Raw genomic sequence first — 22,896 nt, 5'->3', positions numbered from 1 at the left:
TTCAGGTAGACGAAACTCATCAGATGCTGAACCATGCTACATAAGACGATTAAACTCTAATGCCAAGAGATTTAAAAAAATTTCAACATCTTTACATTATATGTATATGTTATTGTCATTTTTTATTGTACATGTATGACTACGAAATAAATTTGTTATATGACTGATGAATTCGAGAGAGAGAAAATGTGTACAATGTGGATTAAGATATTTGTATAGAATTACTTTAGCAACGAAATAAGCTATGAGGAATTAAAATCAATTAGGTTATGAATACACTTTTGACATTTGAAATTAGCTCGTAAGGTATTGTGATCCCTTGAATGTTTGTTAATTACACAAGAGGTTTTTCAGCTTATAATAAGGTGATGAACTTGTACAACTTTTCCTGCATTGAGAAAATATACTGTATCAAATAGATATTAAGCTTAATTATTATAGTGTTATCATTTGTCGATTCACCTGTAACGTCGCAATGTGGAATAATTAGCCAACTGTAGTCCTTGGATAAAATTTATCAAACTTACGCAAACTTCACTTTTTGTATGCAACATAAAGACTTTGCATAAATTATGTTAAGAACAAGATTTAGTATAATAAAATAGATTCTAGAATATTGTAGATACGAATAATTTTATTGTAATATGACTTTTTTAGTTTTTCCTAAAATACAGTTCTTATAAACAAAAATGAGGTTACGTATAGTGTTACAGTAAATTTAATGTTTATCGTTTTGAAGCACCTATTTTGATTCGAAGTGTTTTCGTATTTACCGTAACTAATTAAGTGGTATTCGTAGTAGATAACAAAATTTTACTGGTAGTAGCCGTAACCCAAAAACTAGCTCTGATAGAATAAAAGTGTTTTAAAATATGTTTTTAGAATGAGGGTAGATACGTATTTAAAAATTAGTAAGTACTTTTCTTGTTAAGAATTCTTGATTGACCAGTGTTATCATTTCCTCGACCTCATGCTCTGCTGCAAAGCACAAGTGCAACTGTATTTCGGCTGCACAAGGGTGCCGGGCGTGGAACGGGGGGTGTAAAATTGTTATTCAAATCCGTGGACAAATTCGGTACAAACCGAGCAATATGTAGCGCTAACTGTGGGTAGTTCGCCCCTCGAATAACCGGCGCATAAAGCGGCCCTCCACAATGGGAGCGTCTGGGCTCGCGTTTAGCGCAGCCACCCCAGCTTGATCGGGGCCCTGGGGTGTGGGGGTGATAAGCTCGCCTGTCGCTCAGACTTACCCCTGATTTCCACGCATTATTTCACGACGCTACATGCGCACATACGCGCGTTCGCCGGTTTTCGGTGAGGGGCTTTCTGCACGCACGCGAGGGAATCGCCCCGCGCCACCAAGATTCTACCCTCGGGGTTAAAGCGACGAATTGTTTTGGGATACGCTGATTGTTGGGGCGTGTTGTTTGGGGTCAGGGCGGGTTGAGTCCTCGCCCATAAATTCATCTCGGTTTGTGCCCGTCTCGACATCGAATAAAGATCGGCCTGATGATGTGTTGGTAGATATCCGTACGAGAATTAATTATCGGGATCATTTTTTAACACACCATTAATACGATCGAGTTTCATCGACGTGGAAAAGTGAACGACGCGTTTGAGCGACGAATTTGCGAAATTAGGGTTTGGATTTCGCTGCTTTCCTGAACGAGAATCTTCTACTCTTGATATCGATTCGTAGCATGAAATTCCCGTTGATCGGTACGATTGATATGTACGATAACTGGTTGACATCGTGAGACCACTGGAAACTGGCAACAAAATATAAAAACAAATTTTTATCTCATAATTGATTTTTATGATCCATTATAGACTAAGTGGACCCTAAAGAGTTCGAAAAAGAGGTCTCTAACGGTAATAGACAAACAGTAAAGGAAATACGATAGTATAATGGTAAAAATTCAATTTTTATTCACTTCAATACAAAGTCAATATGGACCAAACAATATCATACGTCATGCATCGTATACTGGTAGAGATGTGTTGCGACGTACGAAAGCCACAACTAAACCAACGTGTAAACATGTAACCTACCTATAGATGTAGTATTTTCGATAATGAGATTAAGACAATTCGAACAGCAAGGCTATTTTCGAGTAATGAAATTGAATTTCTTATGTCATGTCTTATGTTCAAACATACTTTTGCATGCCTATTTATATTTGACTTTAATTACGTTTTTCAACATGATAAATTACTACACAATGACACCAAAACACTTGTACTGGAACTGGAATATATTAAATAAACTGAGAAGTTGAGTTATGAATTTGTGATTTTTCTTTCACACCTTTTCAAGTCCCCATCGCAAATTTCAATTTCTCGGATTCGCTTCGTTCTGAGTTAGTGTAGCATAGAATCTAGTGATCACATGCCCTCTCAATCAAACAGGCATGCCTTCAGTGACACAGCGTCGACATCACATGCAGTCAATCAATCAATCAATGTGTCCCTGTTTTTAGAAGAGCTCCTCGATTGTCCTGTGCTCCTGATACCAGGAGTCATTTTCGCTGAAATTCCTCCGATTTGCTTAGTTCTAATAAGAAGTGGCGGGAAAATTAGCGATCACATGCACTCTCAATCAAGCAGGCATGCCTTCAGTCACACAGCGTCGACATCACATGCAGTCAATCAATGTGTCCCTGTTTTGGAAGAGCTCTTCAGTTTTTCTGCGCTCCTGATACCAGGAGTCGTTTTCGCTGAAATTTCTCCGATTCGCTTAGGTCTAAGAGAAAATGGCGGAAAAATTAGCGATCACATGCCCTCTCAATCAAGCAGGCATGCCTTCAATCACACAGCGTCGACATTACATGCAGTCAATCAATCAATCAATGTGTCCATGTTTTTAGAAGAGCTCCTCGGTACTCCTGTGCTCCTGATACCAGGAGTCATTTTCGCTGAAATTTCTCCGATTCGCTTAGGTCTAACAGAAAATGGCGGGAAAATTAGCGATCACATGCCCTCTCAATCAAGCAGGCATGCCTTCCGTCACACAGCGTCGACATCACATGCAGTCAATCAATGTGTCCCTGTGTTTAGAAGACCTCCTCGGTTTTTCTGCGCTCCTGATACTCGGAGCATGCATGCCTTCAATCATACAGCGTCGACATCACATGCAGTCAATCAATCAATCAATGTGTCCATGTTTTTAGAAGAGCTCCTCGGTACTCCTGTGCTCCTGATACCAGGAGTCATTTTCGCTGAAATTTCTCCGATTCGCTTAGGTCTAACAGAAAATGGCGGGAAAATTAGCGATCACATGCCCTCTCAATCAAGCAGGCATGCCTTCCGTCACACAGCGTCGACATCACATGCAGTCAATCAATGTGTCCCTGTGTTTAGAAGAGCTCCTCGGTTTTTCTGCGCTCCTGATACTCGGAGCATGCATGCCTTCAATCATACAGCGTCGACATCACATGCAGTCAATCAATCAATCAATGTGTCCATGTTTTTAGAAGAGCTCCTCGGTACTCCTGTGCTCCTGATACCAGGAGTCATTTTCGCTGAAATTTCTCCGATTCGCTTAGGTCTAACAGAAAATGGCGGGAAAATTAGCGATCACATGCACTCTCAATCAAGCAGGCATGCCTTCAGTCACACAGCGTCGAAATCACATGCAGTCAATCAATCAATCAATGTGTCCATGTTTTTAGAAGAGCTCCTCGGTACTCCTGTGCTCCTGATACCAGGAGTCATTTTCGCTGAAATTTCTCCGATTCGCTTAGGTCTAACAGAAAATGGCGGGAAAATTAACGATCACATGCCCTCTCAATCAAGCAGGCATGCCTTCCGTCACACAGCGTCGACATCACATGCAGACAATCAATGTGTCCCTGTGTTTAGAAGAGCTCCTCAGTTTTTCTGCGCTCCTGATACTCGGAGCATGCATGCCTTCAATCATACAGCGTCGACATCACATGCAGTCAATCAATCAATCAATGTGTCCATGTTTTTAGAAGAGCTCCTCGGTACTCCTGTGCTCCTGATACCAGGAGTCATTTTCGCTGAAATTTCTCCGATTCGCTTAGGTCTAACAGAAAATGGCGGGAAAATTAGCGATCACATGCACTCTCAATCAAGCAGGCATGCCTTCAGTCACACAGCGTCGACATCACATGCAGTCAATCAATCAATCAATGTGTCCATGTTTTTAGAAGAGCTCCTCGGTACTCCTGTGCTCCTGATACCAGGAGTCATTTTCGCTGAAATTTCTCCGATTCGCTTAGGTCTAACAGAAAATGGCGGGAAAATTAGCGATCACATGCCCTCTCAATCAAGCAGGCATGCCTTCCGTCACACAGCGTCGACATCACATGCAGATAATCGATGTGTCCCTGTGTTTAGAAGAGCTCCTCGGTTTTTCTGCGCTCCTGATACTCGGAGCATGCATGCCTTTAATCATACAGCGTCGACATCACATGCAGTCAATCAATCAATCAATGTGTCCATGTTTTTAGAAGAGCTCCTCGGTACTCCTGTGCTCCTGATACCAGGAGTCATTTTCGCTGAAATTTCTCCGATTCGCTTAGGTCCAACAGAAAATGGCGGGAAAATTAGCGATCACATGCACTCTCAATCAAGCAGGCATGCCTTCAGTCACACAGCGTCGACATCAGATGCAGTCAATCAATCAATCAATGTGTCCATGTTATTAGAAGAGCTCCTCGGTACTCCTGTGCTCCTGATACCAGGAGTCATTTTCGCTGAAATTTCTCCGATTCGCTTAGGTCTAACAGAAAATGGCGGGAAAATTAACGATCACATGCCCTCTCAATCAAGCAGGCATGCCTTCCGTCACACAGCGTCGACATCACATGCAGTCAATCAATGTGTCCCTGTGTTTAGAAGAGCTCCTCGGTTTTTCTGCGCTCCTGATACTCAGAGCATGCATGCCTTCAATCATACAGCGTCGACATCACATGCAGTCAATCAATCAATCAATGTGTCCATGTTTTTAGAAGAGCTCCTCGGTACTCCTGTGCTCCTGATACCAGGGGTCATTTTCGCTGAAATTTCTCCGATTCGCTTAGGTCTAACAGAAAATGGCGGGAAAATTAGCTATCACATGCACTCTCAATCAAGCAGGCATGCCTTCAGTCACACAGCGTCGAAATCACATGCAGTCAATCAATCAATCAATGTGTCCATGTTTTTAGAAGAGCTCCTCGGTACTCCTGTGCTCCTGATACCAGGAGTCATTTTCGCTGAAATTTCTCCGATTCGCTTAGGTCTAACAGAAAATGGCGGGAAAATTAGCTATCACCTGCCCTCTCAATCAAGCAGGCAGGCCTTCCGTCACACAGCGTCGACATCACATGCAGTCAATCAATGTGTCCCTGTGTTTAGAAGAGCTCCTCGGTTTTTCTGCGCTCCTGATACTCGGAGCATGCATGCCTTCAATCATACAGCGTCGACATCACATGCAGTCAATCAATCAATCAATGTGTCCATGTTTTTAGAAGAGCTCCTCGGTACTCCTGTGCTCCTGATACCAGGAGTCATTTTCGCTGAAATTTCTCCGATTCGCTTAGGTCTAACAGAAAATGGCGGGAAAATTAGCTATCACATGCACTCTCAATCAAGCAGGCATGCCTTCAGTCACACAGCGTCGAAATCACATGCAGTCAATCAATTAATCAATGTGTCCATGTTTTTAGAAGAGCTCCTCGGTACTCCTGTGCTCCTGATACCAGGAGTCATTTTCGCTGAAATTTCTCCGATTCGCTTAGGTCTAACAGAAAATGGCGGGAAAATTAGCGATCACATGCCCTCTCAATCAAGCAGGCATGCCTTCCGTCACACAGCGTCGACATCACATGCAGACAATCAATGTGTCCCTGTGTTTAGAAGAGCTCCTCGGTTTTTCTGCGCTCCTGATACTCGGAGCATGCATGCCTTCAATCATACAGCGTCGACATCACATGCAGTCAATCAATCAATCAATGTGTCCATGTTTTTAGAAGAGCTCCTCGGTACTCCTGTGCTCCTGATACCAGGAGTCATTTTCGCTGAAATTTCTCCGATTCGCTTAGGTCCAACAGAAAATGGCGGGAAAATTAGCGATCACATGCACTCTCAATCAAGCAGGCATGCCTTCAGTCACACAGCGTCGACATCAGATGCAGTCAATCAATCAATCAATGTGTCCATGTTATTAGAAGAGCTCCTCGGTACTCCTGTGCTCCTGATACCAGGAGTCATTTTCGCTGAAATTTCTCCGATTCGCTTAGGTCTAACAGAAAATGGCGGGAAAATTAACGATCACATGCCCTCTCAATCAAGCAGGCATGCCTTCCGTCACACAGCGTCGACATCACATGCAGTCAATCAATGTGTCCCTGTGTTTAGAAGAGCTCCTCGGTTTTTCTGCGCTCCTGATACTCAGAGCATGCATGCCTTCAATCATACAGCGTCGACATCACATGCAGTCAATCAATCAATCAATGTGTCCATGTTTTTAGAAGAGCTCCTCGGTACTCCTGTGCTCCTGATACCAGGAGTCATTTTCGCTGAAATTTCTCCGATTCGCTTAGGTCTAACAGAAAATGGCGGGAAAATTAGCTATCACATGCACTCTCAATCAAGCAGGCATGCCTTCAGTCACACAGCGTCGAAATCACATGCAGTCAATCAATCAATCAATGTGTCCATGTTTTTAGAAGAGCTCCTCGGTACTCCTGTGCTCCTGATACCAGGATTCATTTTCGCTGAAATTTCTCTGATTCGCTTAGGTCTAACAGAAAATGGCGGGAAAATTAGCGATCACATGCCCTCTCAATCAAGCAGGCATGCCTTCCGTCACACAGCGTCGACATCACATGCAGTCAATCAATGTGTCCCTGTGTTTAGAAGACCTCCTCGGTTTTTCTGCGCTCCTGATACTCGGAGCATGCATGCCTTCAATCATACAGCGTCGACATCACATGCAGTCAATCAATCAATCAATGTGTCCATGTTTTTAGAAGAGCTCCTCGGTACTCCTGTGCTCCTGATACCAGGATTCATTTTCGCTGAAATTTCTCTGATTCGCTTAGGTCTAACAGAAAATGGCGGGAAAATTAGCGATCACATGCCCTCTCAATCAAGCAGGCATGCCTTCCGTCACACAGCGTCGACATCACATGCAGTCAATCAATGTGTCCCTGTGTTTAGAAGACCTCCTCGGTTTTTCTGCGCTCCTGATACTCGGAGCATGCATGCCTTCAATCATACAGCGTCGACATCACATGCAGTCAATCAATCAATCAATGTGTCCATGTTTTTAGAAGAGCTCCTCGGTACTCCTGTGCTCCTGATACCAGGAGTCATTTTCGCTGAAATTTCTCCGATTCGCTTAGGTCTAACAGAAAATGGCGGGAAAATTAGCGATCACATGCCCTCTCAATCAAACAGGCATGCCTTCAGTCACACAGCGTCGACATCACATGCTGTCAATCAATCAATCAATGTGTCCATGTTTTTAGAAGAGCTCCTCGGTACTCCTGTGCTCCTGATACCAGGAGTCATTTTCGCTGAAATTTCTCCGATTTGCTTAGTTCTAATAAGAAGTGGCGGGAAAATTAGCGATCACATGCCCTCTGAATCAAGCAGACATGCCTTCAGTCACATAGCGTCGACATCACATGCAGTCAATCAATTTGTCCCTGTTTTCGAAGAGCTCTTCGGTTTTTCTGCGCTCCTGATACCAGGAGTAATTTTACCTGAAATTCCTCCGATTTGCTTAGTGCTAAGTTTAAGTTGCGTATGAGCAAGCGACCACATGGACTCCAAAGCAAGCAAGCATGCACGATTGCTTTCGAAAATAGCGATTGCGAATGAAAATAATTTTCTGATTATGAAATCAAATTTCCGAAATAGTTTTTTTCAACTTCTTCAGACCTAGGAAATAAAAAAATGTCTAGCAGAACAACTCAGTTTCTACTTTTAGTTTTTAATACCCAATCAGTTTTATGGATCACCAAACTTACAAGATAACTTGAATTCCTCTAGATTAAATGTTCAAATTTCTTGTCAAATGATTGACAAATTATTCCCGTTCATACTGTTACTACTCATGCAAGACATAAACAAAATCTACATTTTTCAAGTTCCAAGTCCGACCATCGATCAGATACGTTAAACAGTACGACAACGTTCGTTTGCTCTCCATCAACCCACAACCGTTTCCGTATTTATGTTTTTCTCAAATTCCCGTGCATATATGTATAACCCAGCACAAAAATCATACTGTGAATATTCTTTTGTCGCATGTTTCACGAGCAACCCGCGTGTGCCGTCGCGTGTTTTTATTTTCCCTCTTGTCCTCTAGCGCTCGTTCTTTCCTCTATTATTACAAAATCCCTAAATCTCGGTAATCCTCTACTCCAAGTGCAACGCGTCACCGTTGACGGGATGACCGCCGGATCAGGGACACCTTCTCAAGAACGGGCTGTCTACTCCATGATTTATTTAGGGCTGATACGCACTTGGCACGTTCGAAATACACGCGTTGCGAAGAAGAAAAAAAGGGCGAAAAGGGGGCTCGATGACACACGCACACTACTTTGGCTCTCTCCTGACAAAAAGGTGTCCGAAAAACTGCTGAAACCGACAGGACAAACATTGTATCCTGGACCACCTCGCAGACACTGATGCAGAAACAGCAAATCTTCTTCGGCACAGTTTCGACCAAGGATCGTGTCAGCCCTTCTTTCTTAACTTCATACAGAGCGATTTACGTAAATAATTTTTACCAACAACAACTTAGGCGAAGACTGTCAACCTTGCTGATAGCTAGTTTATTTTTATTTATTAGACTGACTAGATTCGGAGAATGCTCAGCATAAACTTTGAAGGTTACGGTTTTACTCGAATGAAAAATATAAAAACGAGTCAATTCTACTAGTGTTAGCATCGTGATTTATTCTTTTTACAAAAGTGAAAAAGTTATCGTTTAGCATTTTCTATTAATATGATGTACCATGTATCTTCACTATGAATAACTATGTAATAACTATATCATAAGCGTGGGAGAAATGCAATAAAGGGAAGTTATAAGTTTTGCATTTACAATTTATCAATAGGTACTTTGATAATAAATACACTTATCTTAGGTTTTATTTTCTATTAATTTTATATCAATTAGTCTTGCTATTGTTAAAACTTGTTGTACAAAAAAATCCTTACACACTACTATTGCTACTGTTCTCTTATTACTATGACAACTGATGGTATTTATCAAAATTCACCACATCATTAAACTGCACTACTAAAGCCACTTTAATTTAAGGTTCTTTCCATTCTGGATTCACAAAGCCTTTGGAGTTGCAATTGTCGTCTTGACCTTGCTTGCCTGGGCCAGAGTCAAAGAAGAGTGAAACGTTGAACTTTGGTTGGGTTTGATGGCTGATTTCCACCGGGGAAGTGTTAATTTTATTAGTAACTCCGCGGGCTGAGCCTGCCGAGTTGGTGTGGCCTCTGTAAACAAGAAGCAGCATAGTTAATAATTGAATATCGGAACGGCACCGTTTACACTAATTCTAATTTACGCTCAGATCGAGCTTGGCTTGATAAACAAGCGTGCAACAGCTACTTGAGCTCAATTATCTCTGACCATTTACCAGGGAAAAAATTGATCCATTCATTTCATCGTGAAAATGTAAAAAGAAATTGAAATATTGAATCTCAATTCTATGTGTAGAAAATCGCAGTAAAATTATGTAAGCACAAAATCACGAATTCGCAATAGAATCTAAACACAAAGGAAAAAAAATTCAACGATACAAGGATTTGTATTATCAAGGGAAACCAAAATTGTTCGATTTTCTTCTAATAGTTTTCAGCATATAGATAAGAAATTTATTGATAAAAAAATATAATCCTAATTCTGAAACAGAGTTGAAACTTGATTAGTCTAATTCGCTAAGCTTTTTCCGATTCTATATCACTCGGTGAATGAAATCAAATATCTGATCTACCATTTTTAAAATTACGAATTCGCTGTCAAGAATTTTACTCTCCATCGTTTCTCCAACGTCAAAAATATTTCTCACTCTTAGCTTGGAATTCTTGGTCGTCCAAATACTTATAATCTGTCTAAATTTTTAACTCCCTAAAATAACAAATTTGCAAATCTCTAATCACGATACGAAATTGAATCTAGTTTAAACAGACCGTGAGGCTTCACCGAAATTCTACCGAACTTGTCAACTAAGATTATTCAAACGATTCATTACACTAAATTGTCGTCTGCATCGTTCTCTCCGAACACCCCGACGACCAAGTGTTCCATTGTTTTTTTACCTTTATAGCATAAGTAGATACCTAAATTGTATATAGAGAACGGAACGTAACGAAGCGAGATGCCTAAAGTGATAATTTCGTCATGAATTTTAATTCCCTAGAAAGAGAGAGAGAGGTAGAAAAATATAAGGACAAATATAAAGAGACGGAGAGTCCTGGGCCCTGGACCTCAACTCGAAACGTACCCTCGGTAGGCTTGCTGCACGTTGGCACTCGATGAATTTTAATTTCGTCAAGGTTTGCTCTCCAAGTAGAGCACCGCGCCTTCTAGGTACCTGTGAAAAGGGGTTTCGTACACTTGGGGACAATGAATATGAGACGGCTAATTTTTTACACTAGACAGTTATGTTGGCAACACAGAGAAACTTACAGCTCCATAGTCGGCCGAACGCGACACAAACTCAATCTCAATAACCATAAAGTAACCCATGAACGTCGAATCTAACCTTAGAATACGTGTCAATCCAACAAGTCAATTATCCCCGCGGAATTCGAAGGTTAGATTCGACGGTCATGGGTTATTTTATGGTTATTGAGATTGAGTTTGTTTCGCGCTCGGCCGACTATGGCGCCTTAGATTTCTCTGTATTGCCAACATAACTGTCTGGTGTAAAAAATTACCATTCCCAGATTCATTATCCCCAAGTGTAACTCTGCCTGCCTCGAACCTACGCTCTTTCAGATCCCGTTACAGCTGCGAAATCCGCGTCTTGTTCTCTCTGCGTTTCCCATTCTTATGTTTTTTTGTTTTTTTTTCTTAGAGTGAGAAAGAGAGAGAGAGAGAGAGAGAGAGAGAGAGAGAGAGAGAGTGAGCTCGAGGCGAAGGCCATCATTGCGAGAATGTCACACTCATGCCATGCCATACCATCAGACAACGACGATGACGTCTACATGCCTACGAGGCATTCTCATATAAATTCACGATTTCACACGTAATCCAGCTCTCGTCTCGTATACATCCTTTCAATACGTGTACCTACACCTTCCGGCCTTCTCTTTCAAGTTTTACCTGTCTGGTTATTATTAATTCCCTTTTCCCCACTCGCATCGAGTGTATACCGGGAAACAGGAGTTCTATCGCACTTTTTTCAAATTTGGGTAAATATAAGTAGCATTGGATTAATTTGATGCTCACAGGTAATCAATGAAAAAAATAACACACAAAGAAACAACCTGCGGCGGGACTATTTTTGAGGAAATTGTTATTTAATTTATTTTTTAAACAGGGAATAATCAGTTTCCCGATTAGCCCCTGCATCGTGTTTTAACCCTTTGAGTCACACCGAGTCAAATTTTATAACGTGACAATGTTCTGTGATGTTTGGGGTCGTTGATTACGAATCTGACATCAGATTTCAAAAATTCAAGATTGCGGATCCAATACGGCGGACGGAAATTTCAAATTTTATCGATTACGGTCAAAAAACTTTATGCAGGGGTTTTCGGGGTCGCTAATTGGATTCGCCATAATGAATTTTCAAAATCCGATTTCAGATTCGTAATCAACGATCCCAAAAACTTGTAATTTATGTAAAACATGTTTACGTGTGTAACTTTTTCGGTAATAAATTATTCCTTCAATTTTTACGATTCCTTTCAATCAATTTTTTAAGAATACTCACCACTGTGACTTAACGGGTTAAACTATAGAATGTTACTGATTCTTTGGTTACTTTAATGTATTCTTTTCTGTTACATCGATACAAAGATTATCAGAATCTCAAACCAGTTAATTAAAATTCATTAAATTTTTCCGAGTGAAAAATAAAAACCTCTGTTCAAGAATCAAGTTAAATTTTTGTTTTTCTGATTAGCATTTCCACGTTCCTCTTGCTTTATTTACTTTCTTTTCATACAAATATACTTCACTACCTTAATTTGATTCCGATTGAAGCTAACTCAGTTAGTTTCATTAAATGAACGGAAAAAAAAAAAAAAATGTTTTCAATCCTTCATCTCCCTTTGTTCTTGCAATTAGTTTTTACTTTATTCGTATAACATGAATCCATTCGATTTCCCAACAAGAAAGAATAACATTTATCCATATATTATAAATTCACTTGTTCCACCGTTCCGTCTATCATAAAAAATCTTTTCTAACAAGCATTTATTTTTCATTAGGATTACCCGACTCAGCGACTCTGTATTTTTAATTTGAAAAAAAAAAAAAAAAAAAGAATAAGAAAATTGTTTTCCCTGGCAGAAATCGATCAACTTCGCGTTTTCTTCTTTCTCTTTTCTCAACACGTCAGAGCGTATAATCATTTTTTCGACAGAGTGTACGATTCGAGTTGCGTTTTTTCCCCTCCGTACATATACTCGGTAGGACTGGAGCGGCTTGTTAGCACTCAATTAACTGGCACCACCGTGTCAGTCCATAGCGGTGTAGGTGAGTACAACATATATGTATATAATATATAGATAAAGTATATGCACATTATATATATATATATTCTGACTTCTATCAGCGCTGTCTCGTCTTGGAAGCCTTTCTTTACACCTCGAGCTCAACTGACGCGTATAATATCTGCCTACCTGTCTCAATGCCTCAGCCTAAAGTCTAAAAACTCAGCTTTCAGGGTCCGCTTACGGTAAGCATCTGTATTTCACGTGTATGTGTGTGTGTGTGTACAAAGATTTTTAATTTTTTTTTTTTGCTATTTCATCTTATTTTTACCCACCTTAAAGTCTCGCTTTTTATTTTGACTGCTTCTTTGTAGCCTGCCTGAATTACGGAAATATACACGTGTATGTGTATATACGATGAGCTGCAGATGTAGCATGAAATGGGATATTTATAGACGTGGTGTGTATGGAAAAATATGATCATCACGTAATTACGTATGCCTTATGAACGTATTTCTTAATGGGCAACGCGAAACGGTATTTCACAGCTTCTTTCTAAACTTTTTAAGGACACGTACCAATCGGCACTCGGTACAACTAGCTTGTAACGAACGAATCTTAAGTATCGCACGAGAAGGAAGAGAGAAAAAAAAATATATATATACATGAATATTGTTTCTTTTTTCTTTAAATACATTGTTTTCACTCCGTTCACGTCGTCTGAATTAGCGTACAATGAAAATGAATCTATTTTGTTGAAAGCTGGAATAAAATTTTCAAAATCAGATAAGGATGATAGAAAAAAAAGAAAAAAAGAGAGAAGAAAATAAACTGTGTATATTATAAATAGCGATTCGAGAATTTGCTTCTCTCCATCGTTATTCCTTCTTTCTTCTGCAGTCTTTCTTTTCAGTATACGTAACGGAGCTTTTCGAGGAATAAATTAAGACCATATTATTCGGCTATATACATATACGTGTGTACATATGACATTAGGCAATATACTATGAGTCGACGACTTGACTTATTGTAAGTTCGTACATTTTTATTTCATTTCATTGCATTTTTGTTTGTTTGTTTATTTGTTTCTTTGTTGTTGTTTTTTTTTTTTTTTGCCCTCCGCTCTTTCAAATTTTTTAGTAAATTTTAACGATCCATACAAATTTACAGTGGTGAAATTGAAAAAAGAACGAATAAATGATGCATGAATGAATCACCTAACGACCAAACGAACGTACGAATGAATGAACGAACGAAACTGTCAAAGCTTTGCGAATCGTATACCAAATTTTACGTATGCACGCGTATGAACATACATTTTTCACCAAGAAAACAATAATTACACAGCTTCTCTAATTGACGTATTTAGATATTCACGATATCTTATTGGATAATACCGTCATTTATTTTATAATATAATTATTTTCATTTATGCATCCCTCTCTCTCTCTCTCTCTCTCTCTCTCTCTCTCTCTCTCTCTCTCTCTCTCTCTCTCTCTCTCTTAAAAATCGGTGAATTCTATCTATATTTATATCATTCTCTATCTGTTCGGGAGTGTCCTTATTTACGGATATATATATATATATGTATAAAAGAGTGTGTTTGTCTGTTTATTTGACTTTTCTAAAAAAGTTGGTATGCGTGCGCCTGTACGAACAGGTACACTTTCAGCCGCTCTCTCTCTCTCTCTCTGTCTCCTATCTTTGGACTTTATTGACAATATCACACGTATGGACACCCGCGTATAATAACACACGACCATACGTGTATTGTATGCATATATACACATGTGTGTGTGTGTGTATATATATATATATATACAGTGTAACATGGTACATTTATATACGTATACTTACACACGACACCACCTGGCAATGTAAATTTGTTACTATTTTCTACCTCAAACACTTCAAGAGTCTCTAAAGAATATAGTGGTGTGGAGTCGACAAAGATTGACGTGGGACAAATATTTACTGAAATTTATACAACATTATTAATATATTGTCAAATTTACGCGCTTCTATACGTATACGTATATGAATATACACGTGTACAGTACATTTTCTTAACGGTGTATCATTATCCGTGTGTGTGTGTGTGTGTGTGTGTAATAAATCTGCGTGTGTCATAACGTCAATGTGTATCCTTGATATTGTTCTTCAACGCAAACACTTCACCGCGGGATCAGTGTGAATTAACCTCTATAATGCAAACGAGGAATCGTCCAGTGTATACATATGTATGTGTATGTATAATTTATTTCACGTAAACTAATGAAGAAAGAATAATTTTATTGGATGAAGCTTGCTTTTTTGGAAACGATAACGATGTTTCGAATTTAAAAAAAAAAAATTACATATTTTCACAAACATTTATATTGAAAATAATAATTAAACAAACTTCAGATTCGCCTTTAAAATATTTGAATAAAAGTGATTTAAATGGGAAACTGAAGATTGTTTAATTGTTATTTACAATATAAATGTTTGAGAAAATAGGTCGTTTATCTTAAAATTGAAAATATCATTTTTGTTTCTACAAAAGCAAATTTTATCCAATAGATATGTTAGATAGAATTGTTTTTTTCTCTTATTGTTTACGCCGAAGAAACGAAAATTTCAACATCTAGAACTTAGACTCAAAAATCGCGATAACCGGTGTTATTTATCAACGTAAGAAAGACGAAAGCAAATTTTATATAAGCGACAAAGTGAAGATTTTGGTTATTATTCGATGTGTAGAATCAAAACTTACTTATTTAAATATAGACACGGGAAAAAAACAATTTTTTTATCGATCTGTGTTATTCTCCAAAAAACTAAACACGTATGTGTACATTGTTTTTTCTCGCTCTCTTCTTTTAACTCGGAAAATAGAAACAATGAATTTTCGATTCATGACTCTATAGGTTCATGGTCTGATTTCAATTACCAGGATACCTGAGTCTTTGGAAAAACGAAACCTCGATTCAAATATTTCAAAGGAAAAATTTCTAAAATTCATCCACAATGTTTACTCCGACGCTTCTCTATCAATTTCCATTTCTGTTTGCTTCTATTTTTTTAATTCAATCAGCCCGATTGCGTGTTGAGTCGAATATCGCTGAATTTAAAGTGTTCGAAAATGAGAATGTATAAAATTAATGTCACATAGTTTTCGTCGTTCACTTTCTCTCTTATTTCATCCACTCGGCCATTTCGTTATCACAGAAAAAGATAAAATCTACACTTTAATTTTTTTTATACGCTTTTATTCTTTTCATTCGAATTTTGATATTCGTTGTATCTTTCTGAAATATTTCAAATTTTCACAATAATATTTAATAGCGATTAAACTGGCCAACTTTGAGCGTTCGTTTCTGCATCTAGGTGGAAAAGTGAGAGTGAAAGAAAATTTAAAAAAAAAAAAAATTTTCAAAATCTCAAGTTAATTCTACGAATCCAGCTGATTAAGCAGTCGAGAAGAGTAACCGAGGATAAAGAATAGAAAATGAGAAACACCAGCAGCAGCAATGCACAAACATAAATATCTCTGAATCCGACGTGAGTATAATAAACGGTATAGAGTGAGAGATGATTTCACTTTATATATATATATACGTGAAGTAAACACACTTGTATGAATACCGGGTGGTCGTTTACTCACAAGCGAGTAAATGTACATACTAGTATAATATGTAAAAGAAACGGCAACAAACCTCTGTGTGACAACAATTCCGAATGTCCGTATAAACGCAGAAAAATTATACTTGGTTCAATCAACGAATTTTCGTTTTTATGGTTTTTTTATTTCTCAGTAACATTTTACTCATCATTTGTACGAAATTAAACAACCAAGCGACAATTTTTCGCGTCAAGTTGCTGTTGCGTCGTTATTTCGGGTTCATTTTTTAAATACGGCGAGAAAAAAAAAAAACAAGAAAGAAAGAAAATTCCAAAACATGTGAAATATTTACCCTAAAACATTTTTAGATTCTTATTTTAAAGTAAGGGTGTTTTTTTTCTGACATATCACTGTTGAAATGATTTCTGTATGGAACTTCCTACACTGTATTAGAAATTTTATTCGGATAAGGAAAAGTGAATTCATCGTACGTTTACTGCTTATTCAATTTATAAATTTCAAATAAATATACTACACAATTTAGTAAGTACGAATTATTTTTTTCCCACTTTTTCCCTAATTTACATCGCTGCACCGAAATTGTAAATTTTTAACCTGATTTCGTAAATTGACAACTCATGTGTACAGTAAATATGTTATAATAAGCACACAATCACTTTTAAGACGCTGAAATAAAAGTAGGATAAAAATTGTCCACAAATTTGTTGCGAAACAAAAGGATGGATGAAAAAAAAAAACGAAGACATTAAAAATTTCTCCGCAACCGTAAAAATTATGAAGACCAAAAATTTTATAGGTAATTTAAATCGAGGATTGAAGATCTTCGCAACAATATAAGCTATTGTAAAATTCTGATTGTGGTTTAACATAAAGTGTAAGATGTTAGGAGTTGATTCTACGGTAAAAATGCTGCAAACAAAAAGTTTTGTAGATGTTATAATCGTTGGATGCAGATTGACAAGATTTTCCAGAAGACTAACATTTTCCGAGTCCTGTTAAGATACTAAAATCTAAATCATTCAAAAAATACAATATCAACAAAGTCAGCTGCAGCCAAATTATTATTCTCGTCGTAAAAAAGTAAGTTTGTAACTTTAAATCGTTTCTAATTCCCATTACGAAATATTGATATTTTCACTTTATTCCATGACCAAAATAAAAATTCCCCAACAATTCTCGGTTTTTTCATGACCACTTTTAAATTCCCTTATATTTCCAGACTTTTCAGGCCTTCCAGTTTCAATGCCACCCTGGATGAATCTAACCTAATTATATTGCCATTATATGGTATGAGTTTGTTTCAAAATCCATTGGTTTTTATTCTGAATTTAATTTTATGTATGTTTGACGTAAGTATACTTGATGAATTGGTACTTTTCATTGCATTTCTGTTTTTTTTTTCACGTCAATGTTTAGATTACATTTGAAACTCAAGTTGATTGTAAATAAATAAAATGAATAAATAAACAAAAATTGTTGCTCCGTATGATCTACGATACCGAAAAACACGTAAACTATGTAAATTGCATGCAACAATGGTAAGGATGGAATTCTCGGCGTTGATGGTAGGCCTGTCTGCAAAAGCACAAGCCCGAATCGTTCGAAGTCCGCGTATAATAGACGGTAGAAATATATAGGTGTGTTTGAGAATGTGCGTATGCGTGTGCCAACCATCGACACGAGTTTGCGAGGAGAAAATATTTGTCGCTCAAACAGCGGAGGAGGAAGTCTCGTCGAGTCGTCGAGGCTGGTTGGTTTGCTATGGGTTACCCGGTTACCCGGTCGCTGCTTCACGGTTTGTCCATTCGGTTTCAGTCCTCCTCTCTCTCTCTCTCTCTTTACTTGGCTTAGCCACCCCGTCGCACCGCATAAAATCTCTCTTCAATTTTATCCCCCTCCAAATCCAAACTAGGACCTGCCTCAACTCTGTTTACCGAATCGTGGATTGAGGCTCGATTTCTACCAGTCAGCCGGAACCGATCGCCAGACGCGATTCGATTATATTTCGATTCGTCATTTTCGATTTAAAATTTTCATCGTTCGAGCCGCGTTGCTTGAAATTTTTTCCAGATCTTCGAATCGATTTTCTCCGATTTTCTGGCCCAACGATTTTTACACTTGAAATAAGGGATGGTAAGAAGAAAAAAAAAAAATAACGAGACAAACACCGGAAGAAACCGATAAAATTATTTTTCTTATTAAAGTGGAGAACAAATACTGTTGAATTGGTGAATAAATTTTGGGCGGAAATTGTGTCAATGAAAACAAAAAAAAAAAAAGATAGAAACTCATGTTTTGAGAGGCATCATCGAATCTAAATTTTGAGAAAAAAAAAATAAGCTAAATAAACTGTTAACCACATTTCGCATCGATGGGTTAAAAAATATTTGCACAACTCGAGGATCCTTGTAGAATGATAATTAACCGTATACCCGGCAAAGAACTGCAGTGGTTATGAAATAAACGCTGCTGCAAATCAGCTCGTGAAATGCAAAAAGATTTTTGCTAACGATCATTTTCTGCAAGCACTAAGTGGATCGTTCGCAATGAATATCGAGGCACGTGTCTTCGGTGCGAAGTTTCGAGCCGTCTTTTATGAGTCTGCGTAATTGCGTTAAGACTCCGCGTACCGACATACGTATGGGAAATTCCATGCAAACCCAACCAACTTCTACTAACACTCACCATTTTTGATTTTGTTAAACATTTTTTCTACTATTGTCCCAATTCCAATACATTACCCACAATTTTTTCAGGTCCTTTATACAACTGGCTGATTCATTAGTTATTAATATTGACAGTGATTTTGAAAAGGACCTTTTTCAAAATTCTCAATAACTCTATTTTCTTTTCCAAACATTTCAAGACCTGGACAATTTTTTTTGTCTATTATTCTCAAGAAACTAAATTTTTCTGACCAACTGGAACATTGTTTAGACCCTCTGAAAATGCTCAAAAAATTCTCAAAACTTCTATATTTCACTGAGAATATTTCTAACACAGATTCCATTGTCGAGCAATTTCTATTTTTTTGGCACATTACGTTGCTTTTTTTTTTTTTTTCAACAACTTTATAACGAACCAGTCCAGAAATGTTTCAAGTGAAAAATAGAACTAATAAAAAATTTTCGGATAATTTTCAGACCGTTTAAACAACGTTTTAGTTGACGAGAAAAATTCAAAGTGCTAAGATAAAAAAAAAAAATCAGAAAAAAATGATTTCATCGTGAGTCCAGAGTTTCGAAATGTTTGGATAAGAAAATACCATTTGCAAAAAATTTTTGAGGCTTGAAAAAAAAAGCTACATTTCAGAATCACTTTTTAATATTTATAAATAGTCAACAAGTCGAATAAAAAATGTGAAAAAATTCAGGGCACCGTTTCTGAGTTGGGAGAATTGCATAAAAAATTTTGAACGGAATTAAAAATGTTAAGAGTCAGTCGCTGGTCGGGTTCGCATGGAATTTCCCATATATGTATCACGTAGGCCTATATATAAATGGAAAATAATGTGACGAGTGCTTCGCCTTGGTGCAGCATATATAAGAGTGTTAACAACACTAACTAAGATAATCAGTCATTACCCGTTGTTAGCGGGCGTATACCGATGCTCGCGGACTCAATTTTCATTGGCTCGAAGCCGCTCCCCGTAACAGAATGGACAAATACAAGCCATCGGACGGTCTGGTTAGCAAGTGATCTGGAATTTTTCTTTCACACGTTTCAACTACCAATTGCCACCGGCCTCAGAACGAGGCTTTAATCATTCTCGGGCAAACGACGAACGTTCTCATTTTTTTTCTTCTCACAATTTTTAATATTCCGTCGCTCTCTCATGTTTTTTTTTTTTTTTTTAATTCTTTTTGGCCTTTCAAACTTATTTATGCTACTCATTTCTACGTAATTAACGGGACACATTTGATTTTATACTTCGGTTAAAGGGTCGATTTTTTTTTAGAATGAATTTTTGACGGAAGACTTTTCTATGAATTTACTCGGAATACGTTATTCTGTTATTTTTTATTTTTTTTCATCACGTTGGCATCATTGAATATACAATATTGCATGTGATAAAATTATTTATGCCTAACAAATGGCAATATTGAATTGAATGCTGATAACAAAATCTGTCTCGAATTCCTTAACACTTTGTAGAAAACAGTCTTTTAGAATAATGAAATAAGCCATCGTGGATTGAAATTGAAAAAATCGGTTGGAGTTTCAATAATTTTTAATCGATTTGAAAGGAGCATCGATGTATCCAAACTTTTATTTACAATTACAGTGACTTTTATTTTTCTACTATTGAACAGTTACAAGCTTTGTAACTTCCGAAATTCGCAATTTGATAAACGCTCAATGCACGATCTCTTATAAATAAGATCGAAAATTTGTATAGAAGTTTTTCCAACTAACCTCGGTGATATTTATTTTTCTTAATTTTCTTCGGCAAACGTGTGGAACTTGAAACTTTTACATTTGCGCCAGATTAAGAAAGGAGGCGTTTCAAAAGTGATCGATGTTATCAATTCAGGTCGCATCTGCAAAAAAAAAAAAAAAAAAAAAAAAAAAAACCAATATTTATAATGAGAAACAAAACACGAAGACATTCGTATTTATTCTATTTTTTCACCTCTGCAAGCGTCTGTTTTCTTTTGATTTTAGCATATCTATGATACCGCAGAAATTTTGTAATATTTTTAAAATGAAAACTTGCGCACATGGAAGATAAATCTGATTCAGAAAAATCACAGTCTTCAAAACGCAATCAAGCAAAAGGGTTTCGGGTTTCCTTCAGTTTCTGTAATCGCATTTCCCTGACCTTTCATCAAGCCGTTCACAAATGTTGCATAAATAATTTTTAAGGAATGCTAATTTTTCTTTGCATACCAAAAATTCCAATGTTTTTTCACAAACGAAGGCTAAATTTACAATGTCAACCAACCGAGTGACTGACTGAGTGACTGACAGGTAACCAACATGCATAAATATATCAGCTTATGTACCTGACCTAAAAAAATTTCCTCGCCATGTGTACTTAAGAGAAAAACAAATTTTCTTCCAAGCTTTGTACAACTGCACGGTTACGTGACGTAAAACACGGTGTACAAACTAGAGAAATATAGATCGACTCATCTGGTCTTCCATATATATCCACTTTTAAATCATTGGAATAATAATTATTATGGTTACTTTCACCATTAATAATTTTCAAATATTCGCCAAGTTTTATTTATCTAGAAAAATGTTTCTTTCGTATAAATTTTTTTGCGTTCGTTTAACCGGAACGGAAATGTTTTAATTTACAAAATGAGAAGAAGAAAAAAAAACCTGAAAACATAAACAGCGATTTTATAAAGATTTTTTTTTTCTACTAGTCCTGCACTTCATTATTCACGATTTTTCTGTGATTACGTTATAACTGAACGAGTTTTTTAAACATTGTAGAATCGTTGATTTTCAATCAGTCCTGCAAGATTTTGGTAACCAGTGGAAGAAAAAAAAAAAAAAAAAAACTCCAAGAAAACAGTGAACAAAATTGAAATACCAGCTTTATAAAAAAAAAAAAGAGATCCATTTTAAAAAAGGCTTCGTTTGCCTATTTACATAATTACGAAAAATAGCAAGATTTGCGATCCGCCAAAAATTGGATGAACAAAAACTCATTATCGAACCTTTTACATTTCCGTATTTTCTCAGCTTTTATTTAGCGTTAGATACGCTTGGTTGAAAAAATTTCTGAACCGATGCAGCAGCTGATCGAGCGGATCGCGAGAGTCAGTCGAGACGCTACGTGGCCTAGCAACGCGACATTTTATTTCTATTTGACGGTATTTTTTTCGACACGACGACGACACGACGACTAATATTTGCGCAGCCGGGAGTGAACCGCGTCACTCGACCTTCCCCGACCACATGTGGATGGCCGTGTGCAACTCCTTCTCCTCCACCTCCTCCTCCACCTCCACCCCCACCTCCACCTCCACCTCCACATCCACCTCCACCTCCACCTCAACCTCCTCATCCTCCTCCTTCTACTCCTCCTCCTCCTTCCTCACCTCATTGCTGCAAACTCTAGCTGCTTCGGTATTCCGACTTTATAGACATTTTAAAATTCGGTAAAACCAACCGGTTCATTTATGCAGCGAAACACAAGAGATGGAGCTTTTTAGAATTTAGAGCTTCAGAGCTTGAGGCTGTAGTAGCAAAGTTTAGGGTAGGGGTAAAAAAACCAGAAATTTCGATTCACGGAAGAACCAGAATATCCAATTTTCATACATCTGCGTGCGAAAATTTTTAATTTTAAAGCATTTCTCCATTGAGTGCCGTCTCTTGATTTCTCCTTTTTCACGCGTACATACATACATACATACCAACCTAGACATAATTTTTTTTCCTTCGAACAACCGAGCCAATCGATCATCACTCGAGGCTAGAGGAACGTCTATAAAGTGGGCAAGAGAATATTGGTACACACAGATTAGCGATTCGGTAATATTCTATGGTCCTATACCGGCTAGGCACTGTAATACAATATTGTACAATGTTGTTGGATCAGACCAAACATTGTTCGGCACAAGCCTCGATCCATCCATCCATCCATCCATCCATCCATCCATCCATCC

The 22,896-nt window shown here is 37.7% G+C and overlaps 2 long non-coding RNA genes across 3 annotated transcripts in view; one reads left to right on the top strand and one right to left on the bottom strand.

Annotated features, from left to right (window-relative positions):
- LOC124223148 (uncharacterized) overlaps positions 1 to 856 on the top strand; it is a 91,173-nt gene extending 90,317 nt beyond the window's left edge. The window contains exon 4 of the long non-coding RNA XR_006884210.2: positions 6 to 856. This is a non-coding gene — a long non-coding RNA (uncharacterized lncRNA). The remainder of the gene's footprint in view (positions 1 to 5) is intronic.
- Positions 857 to 8,922: 8,066 nt separating this feature from the next.
- LOC124223135 (uncharacterized) overlaps positions 8,923 to 22,896 on the bottom strand; it is a 56,414-nt gene continuing 42,440 nt past the window's right edge. The window contains exons 1-3 of one of the 2 annotated variants that reach the window (XR_006884206.1): positions 21,946 to 22,156; positions 20,687 to 20,811; positions 8,923 to 9,474 (exon numbers count right to left, since the gene is read on the bottom strand). This is a non-coding gene — a long non-coding RNA (uncharacterized lncRNA). Of the gene's footprint in view, positions 9,475 to 20,686; positions 20,812 to 21,945; positions 22,157 to 22,896 lie in introns of those variants that run through there. The other variant, XR_006884205.2, reaches the window with a different exon arrangement.

This window comes from Neodiprion pinetum, chromosome 7 (assembly GCF_021155775.2).
Source record: "Neodiprion pinetum isolate iyNeoPine1 chromosome 7, iyNeoPine1.2, whole genome shotgun sequence".
In the NCBI taxonomy this organism is placed as follows: Eukaryota; Metazoa; Arthropoda; class Insecta; order Hymenoptera; family Diprionidae; genus Neodiprion; species Neodiprion pinetum.
This window is presented reverse-complemented; position numbering and strand designations above follow the sequence as displayed.